Source organism: Chelonoidis abingdonii, chromosome 14 (assembly GCF_003597395.2).
Source record: "Chelonoidis abingdonii isolate Lonesome George chromosome 14, CheloAbing_2.0, whole genome shotgun sequence".
Taxonomy (NCBI): domain Eukaryota; kingdom Metazoa; phylum Chordata; order Testudines; family Testudinidae; genus Chelonoidis; species Chelonoidis abingdonii.
In genome coordinates this window covers 26,339,078-26,347,391 of record NC_133782.1, presented here as the reverse complement: position 1 = coordinate 26,347,391, position 8,314 = coordinate 26,339,078, and the positions used below count along the sequence as shown (strand labels likewise).

At 40.5% G+C, this 8,314-nt stretch overlaps 1 protein-coding gene across 3 annotated transcripts in view; it reads right to left on the bottom strand.

Moving 5' to 3' along the window:
- NCOA6 (nuclear receptor coactivator 6) overlaps positions 1-5,063 on the bottom strand; it is a 67,397-nt gene extending 62,334 nt beyond the window's left edge. For all 3 annotated transcript variants that reach the window (XM_075072311.1, XM_032769651.2, XM_032769652.2), the window contains exon 1: positions 4,945-5,063. The gene's annotated coding sequence lies outside the window, so the exon portion shown is untranslated. The remainder of the gene's footprint in view (positions 1-4,944) is intronic.
- Between the last annotated feature and the right edge of the window lie 3,251 nt (positions 5,064-8,314).

Below are 8,314 nucleotides of genomic sequence, written 5' to 3'. Positions count from 1 at the left end.
GGCTGAGAGCTCCAGCAGGGCCTGAGCTCCCAGCCCCACACCCTTACCATGAGGCTCTGAGCGGGGTGGAGCTCAGGCCTCACTGGAGCTCGCAGCCCCGCCCCCTTACCACACGGCTCTGAGTAGGGCGGAGCTCAGGCCCCACCGGAGACATGCTGCAGCTGTTCAAGGAATCTCCTGGATGTACTGAGGCTCTGGGAGAGGGGCAGGGTCAGGACGGGAGTCTCAGCCACTCTCTTGGGGGCCCCTGTGGAGCCCGGGGCAAATTGCCCCACTTGCTCTCCCCCTCTCGGTGGCCCTGATCCATCATCCTGATCTTAATATGACTTGTTAAAGATTTGTTAAAATTAGGGGTGCCAAGTGATTAAAAAAATTAATTGTGATTAACTGCACTGTTAAGCAACAATAGAATACCATTTATTTAAATATTTTTGGATGTTTTCTACATTTTCAAATCTTTTTATTTCAATAATAACAGAATACAAAGTGTAGAGAGCTCACTTTATATTTTTATTACATATATTTGCACTATAAAAAACAAAAGAAATAGTATTTCAATTCACCTAACACAAATACAGTAGTGCGATCTCTTTAACATGAAAACTGAACTTACAAATGTAGAGTTATGTAATTATGGACAAAAAACCCTGCATTCAAAAACAAAACAATGTAAAACTTTAGAACCTACAAATCCACTCAGTTCTACTTCTTGTTCAGCCAATCGCTCAGACAAACAAGTTTGTTTACATTTGCAGAAAATAATCCTGCCCGTTTCTTGCTCACAGTGTCACCTGAAAGTGAGAACGTGTGTTCTCATGGCACTGTTGTAGCGGGCATCACAAGATATTTAATGCCAGATGCGCTAAAGAGTCATATGCCCCTTCATGCTTCAACCACCACTCCAGAGGATATGTATCCATGCTGATGACAGGTTCTGTTCAATAACAATCCAAAGCAATGCGGATCGACGCATGTTTATTTCATCATCTGAGTCAGATGCCACCAGCAGAAGGTTGATTTTCTTTTTTAGTTGTTCAGGTTCTATAGCTTACACATGAGAGTGGTGCTCTTTTAAGATTTCTGAAAGCATGCTATACACCTCATCCCTCTCAGATTTTGGAAGGCATTTCAGATTCTTAAACTTGGGTTGAGTGCTGTAGCTATCTTTAGAAATCTCACATTGGTACCTTCTTCGCATTTGTCAAATTTGCAGCAAAAGTGTTCTTAAAATGAACATGTCCTGAGGGTATGTCTACACTACGGGATTATTCTGATTTTACATAAACCGGTTTTGTAAAACAAATTGTATAAAGTCGAGTGCACGCAGCCACACTAAGCACATTAATTCGGCGGTGTGCATCCATGTACCGAGGCTAGCATCGATTTCCGGAGCGTTGCACTGTGGGTACCTATCTCGTAGCTATCTCATAGTTGCTGCACTCTCCCCCACCCACTGGAATTCTGGGTTGAAATCCCAATGCATGATGGTGCAAAAAAACAGTGTCACGGGTGATTCTGGGTAAATGTCGTCACTCATTCCTTCCTCCGTGAAAACAATGGCAGACCATCATTTCGTGCCCTTTTCCCCTGGATTGCCCTGGCAGAGGCCGACGCCTTAGATTGAAAAAAGTCAAGAAACGGATTTTTCCCCTTTTCTTTCACAAGGGGAGGGAGGGGGGTAAATTGACAAGATATATCCCTGGAAACCACCCGGACAATGTTTTGACCATACAGGCATAGTGGAAGCTCAGCCAAGAATGCAATGCTATTTCGGGACTGTGGCGGACTGTGGGATAGCTGGAGTCCTCAGTACCCCCTCCCTCCCTCCATTGAGCGTTTCCATTTGATTCTTTGGCTTTTCTGTTTAGTGTCACACAGCACTGCTGCTTGTAGACTCTGTATTTTTTTCAAATGCTTTGGCATTTCGTCTTCTGTAAACGGAGCTCTGATAGAACAGATGTTGTCTCCCCATACAGCGATCAGATCCAGTATCTCTCCCGTACGGTCCATACTGGAGCTCTTTTTGGATTTGGGACTGCATGGCCACCCGTGCTGATCAGAGCTCCACCACTGGGCAAACAGGAAATGAAATTCAAAAGTTCGCAGGGGCTTTTCCTGTCTACCTGGCCAGTGCATCCGAGTTCAGGATTGCTGTCCAGAGCGGTCACAATGGTGCACTGTGGGATACCGCCCGGAGGCCCAATACCGTCAATTTGTGGCCACACTAAACCTAATTCAGATTATGTAATACCGATTTCAGCGCTAAACTTCCTCTCGTCGGGGGAGTACAGACACCGCGTTTAAGAGCCCTTTCATACGATATAAAGGGGCCTCGTTCTGTGGACGGGTGCAGCTGTTAATTGGTTTAATGCTTGATTAAACTTCGGTTTAAACGCGCCAGGTAGGACCAGGCCTGATCATCTCCTGAGACTGCTATAACATGAAAACTTGGCAGAACTAGTTTGGGTAGAACACAGCCGGAGACATACAATTCCCAAAAGAGTCCAATCACAAATTTAGATTAACACTTAAAAAAAAAAAAAAAAAGCATTATCAGCATGGAGCATGTTCCTCTGGATGGTTGACCAAGCATGAAGGGGCATATGATGGTTTAGCATTCTAACAATACATACCTTGCAATGCCAGCTCCAAGTGGCATAGTGGAACGTCTGTTCTCACTTTCTTTGGTGACATTTGTTAACAAGAGTGAGGCAATATTATTCCCCGATAAATGTAAACAAACTTGTTTGCCTGACCGATTGCCTGAACAAGAATAGGACTGAGTGTGGACTTGGTGGTTGCTGAGGTTTTGCATTGTTTTGTTTGCTCTGTAACACCACACACAAAAGTCAACATTTGTAAGTTCAACTTCTGATGATAAAGAGATTGAACTACAGTAACTTATAGGAGGTGAATTGAAAAATACTGTTTCTTTTGTTTATCATTTTGCAGTGCAAATATTTATAATAAAAAATAATAGAGTGAGCAGTGCACAGTCCGCATTCTGTGTTGTAACTGAAATCAATATATTTGAAAATGTAGAAAAACATCCAAAATATCCAATAAATTTCAATTGGTATACTATCGTTTAACAGTGTGATTAAAACTGTGATTAATAGCAATTAATTTTTTTATCACGATTAATTTTTTTGAGGTAATCGCATGAGTTAACTGCAATTAATCGAAAGCCCTAGTTAAAATTAGAAGCACAGTAGACATAACCCTTCACAGGTGCTAATATAATATAGTTTACTAAATCTGAAAGGATCACAGGCATTGTTTCACTTGACAACGAAAGCCTTTGATCATGCTGAATGGCGTTTTGAGCTTTTCTTTACATTTGGGTTGTGTTCTAAGACTACACCTACATTGTACCACAGTGCAGACTATGAGGTGTGAGTTGCAGAGGGTACTAAAGGGTTGTGCGCTAACTGCCGCTTGTGGACACTACTCACGCAAAGTAAAAGGTACCTGGTTTGCATTAATGTAATCCTGTTGGAAAGAGAAAGAACATGACTGTTCCACTGAGGATAAATGTGGGCCAGAGGCTGTAGTCCAGTGATTAGGGCACCCACATGGGAGGTAGGAGACCCAGGGTCCACTCCTCTTCCTCCAATCACTCTTTCATTATTTTTCCACAGTGGAACCAACAGGAGAGATTGAGGGAGCCCCACATCAGAGTATTTCACAGCTCGGTAGTTAGAACACTCTCTTGAGTGGTAGGAGACCCCTGTTCAATTTTCTCCCCCAGCAGGGAGCGGAGACTTGATCTTGGGTCTCAGATATCCCAGGTGGGTGCTCTAGCCACTGGCCTAAAAAGTTAGAAAGTGGGTACCACCACCACTTCCTTCTCCTCTTCTGGAGGATTTCTGTGGATTGAGGCAGGTGCCTAACTCATTCCTGCAAGAAACTATTTAGGCCCCTAAGCTGCCTGATTCCAGGAGAGGGGTTCCCACTTGTGGATTGCTAAAGAGAGATAAGCATGGAAGCCTGACAGCAGGGAGTTGCCTACATCTGAGAGAGGGAGGGGGCTTAGCACAAACCCCATTGTCAGTACCTCCCATTGGCTAGCTTAGGCGGCTCACACTCTGTAAACTGACTTGTTTGGATTACATTCTACAATGCCTTTCTCTCTCCTTTCATTGCATAGGAAGCCTAGGTGCCTAACTCAGATTTTGTGGATTGCACTGTTGTTCCTGTGATACTCTAGACACCTAAAAGCTGTATAAGTTACACGCTGTGATACTCAGCGTTGTAATGCCCAAGTTCCTTCCTAAGCCCCACCCTCACTACCTAAGTCTACAAAACACCACCACCACCACGACACTTAGACAACAGAGGTCCATAGCACTGAGTGTCCATGACCACATTGAACAACTTTATTCCAGGCATCTATCCACAGTGTTATAAAACACCTACTCTATTAAAACTTTTGCCATATTGCATCATTTGGCACAAGTCCTGTAAAAACTTTGAAAAAGCAAACTGCAGTCTGCTGTGTATTAACATTACATGCACAGAAAGCAGAGGCGATAAGGAACCAATGTTATAATGCATAAAAATCCCTGAAAAGAAATAAACTCAAATATATACTAGATTTCACTTTAGGAAAAAATGTTAATGAGTGTTTCATTTCGGTAATCTACACAAACTGTTACTTACTGAGCTCTAACCTTTGCTCCCCATGGCAACAGGGACTGGGAACATCATGCAGGCAGCACAACCCTTCTGACTGAAAGGGGGGTGTACAGGTACATACTTCATGTTAATCACTAGTAACCCTATGTGGCAGACTGAAAAAGCAGCTCCAGAGAGAGCAGATTCCTGATGTCCACTTCAAAAATGAAGTCACTGTGACCAAGGGCCATTGAGTTGAAAAGAGGTTGTTATTTTAAGAATGGAAAACAGGAGACCTCCAAAAGCCACACATACTCTTTTACTTACCAAGATGATCCCCCTAAGACTTCCTTAGTTTATGTCATTTATGCAGCTCTTTGTTAACCCCAGACTAGTAAGCATTTTTAAACAAAGTATCCTCCAGCAGTGCTCAAGGGAAAACCCTGAAAGAAAAACAAAACAAAAGTAGTCCTCTATGTGATACAAATCTATCCCAAAACAGTCAGTGTTTTCAGTGGGGAAAAAAATTTAAATAATAAACACTGAAATATTTTGCTGCAAAAACCAAACTGTATACCACTTGTATTTATAATACAAAGTATTTTGTAGGTGGTAGGAACATAATTATTGTGCTGATATTAGAATATAAATGGTTACAAGTCATAAAAACTGAAACTCAGTATTGGGTCAATTTCAGGATACTCTCTAGGAAAATTCCATGCCTGCCTCTACTGTTCCTCTGGAATTGCACGCTAGGGAGGATGACCCCAAAAACAGAAACTGGGGAAGGGGTAAGAAGAAACTGAAAGCTCAGAAAGGTGGAGCTTCAAGTTTATATGACATCTACTAGCCAGATACCAATACAAAATAGGATCCAGAGATACCACCAAAGCAGAAAACCCAACAGTGTCTCCTTCCCAGCAGCTGGTGGTAGCGAGATAGGAATCTCACCAGAACACTGCCCTTGGAATTCGCTAGTGGAGCTCTGGTCTCCCTTCCTATCTTTCATATGTATCTTTGAGCACTCCCTCTGGTAGATGTCTAGTAAATTTTTCAAGCCCTGCATATTTAGAAAAATTAGTCAAAAAACACTGGAGAAGTTACATCACCTCCCAGACCAAAAGGGTATTAGGGCTGTCGATTAATCGCAGTTAACTCACGCGATTAACTAAAAAAATTAAACAGGATTAATCGCAGTTTTAATCACACTGTTAAACAACAGAATACCAACTGAAATTTTTTTAGATTTTAGTTACAACACAGAATACAAAGTATACACTACTCACTCTATATTATTTTTTATTACAAATATTTGCACTGTAAAATGATAAAAGAAACCATATTTTTCAATTCACCTCATACAGGTACTGTAGTGCAACCTTTTTATCGTGAAAGTTGAACTTACCAAATGTTGATTTTTTTTTTTGTGTTACATAACTACACTCAAAAACAAAACAATGCAAAACTTCAGCACCTACAAGTCCACTCAGTCCTACTTCTTGTCCAGGCAATTGCTCAGACAAACAAGTTTGTTAACATTTACAGTAGATAATGCTGCCCACTTCTTATTTACAATGTCACCAGAAAGTGAGAAAAGGCATTTGCATGGTACTGTTGTAGTCAGCATTGCAAGGTATTTGTGCGCCAGATATGCTAAACCTTCGTAGGCCCCTTCATGCTTTGGCCACCATCCAGAGGACATGCTTCCATGCTGATGACACTCATTAAAAAAATAATGTGCTCATTAAATTTGTAACTGAACTCCTTAAGGGAGAACTGTATGTCCCCCGTTCTGTTTTACCTGCATTCTGCCATATATTTCAGGTTACAGCGGTCTCGGATGATGACCCAGCACATGTTTATTTTAAGAACACTTTCACTGCAGATTTGACAAAACACAAAGAAAGTACCAATGTGAGATTTCTAAAGATAGCTACAGCACTCGACCCCAGGTTTAAGAATCTGAAGTGCCTTCCAAAATCTGAGAGGGACAAAGTGTGGAGCATATTTTCAGAAGTCTTAAAAGAGCAACACTCCAATGTGGAAACTACAGAACCCAAACCACCAAAAAAAAGAAAATCAACCTTCTGCTGGTGGCATCTGACTCAGATAATGAAAATGAACATGCATTCAGTCCACTGCACTGCTTTGGATCATTATCGAGCAGAACCCATCATCAGCATGGACACATGTCCTCTGGAATGGTGGTTGAAGCATGAAGGGACATATGAATCTTTAGCGCATCTGGCACATAAATATCAAATATCTTGTGACGCCGGCTACAACAGGGCCATATGAATGCCTGTTCTCACTTTCAGGTGACACTGTAAACAAGAAGCGGGCAACTTCACCTCCTGCAAATGTAAACAACCTTGTTTGTCTGAGCGATTGGCTGAACAAGAAATAGGACTGAGTGGGTGCTAAAGTTTTGCATTGTTTTATTTTTGAATTAAGTAATTTTTTGTACATAATTTTACATTTGTAAGTTCAACTTTCATGATAAATAGATTGCATTATAGTACTTGAATTAGGTGAATTGAAAAATACTATTTATTTTGTTTTTTACGATGCGAATATTTGTAATCAGAAAAATATAAAGTGAGCACTGTACACTTTGTATTCTATCTTGTAATTTAAATCAATATAATTGAAAATGTAGAAAACATCCCAAAATATTTAAATAAATGGCATTCTATTATTAACAGTGTGATTAATCGCAATTAATTTTTTTAATTGTTTAACATTACATCCAGGGCTGTCAAACACAAATTAAGACTTGAGTGGCAAAAATCAACAGCGTCTCCAGTTACATTAGGACAGACAGACCTCTCTAAACCTATGTCTGGATATCAATCTGACAGGCAGAAACAAATGGCTTTGGCTGAAAGAGGGTTATCCTGTATGGAAGATTTCAGTGTTCCGTAGCTAAATTTAAGGTCAGACTAATACTGTTTTCCATAGTAGTCATTGTTAGCACATTGTTATTTGCTGATTTTTCTCTGTAAAATGAAAAGAATTTTTTCTTTTCATTTTTCTGTAAAATGAAAGAATATTTTAGTAACCATTTAAGTCTAAAAGAAACGGATCCTGGAACTATAACGTGGATCAGTTACTGAGGATGCCGCAGAGAGAAAACCTGATCCCTGACCTAAGGGGACACAGAGCCAGGATTAAGTAACAGCTTAGATAGAAGGTCACATGCATAAAGACTGGTCTCTCTCCCCAAATAGTGCGGTAAGAGGGATGGCCAGAGACACTGTGAGACAGTGAAATAACCTTAAAGATCTTAGGTAGAATTATGATACACATTTGAGAGAAGTGTCGTTGATTTTAACACACATGAATATTAGATGTAATTGATAACTTGCCAGGAATTTGCTATGTGAACTGCAGAGGCTGAGGTGAATTGGTATGAAGTTCCCACAGTGGAAGTTTTACACTTCCCCCGTATGCCTAGCATTAATGGTATAAGCCACCATGGCTATACTTAACTTAAAATAATAGGAAAAAATAAGTTCTTGGCGACCATCCAGAAGTTAATGGCTACAATTAAAATTATAATAACGTTTAGAGTTTGTAGCAATAAATATAAAACAAGTTTGAGAACTGTTAACTGTTTATATTATTCAGCCAACAGCTCTTCCCATAATGCTGAAACAATAAAATCTGTTGAAAAAAATCTTTCTTCTACATTTCC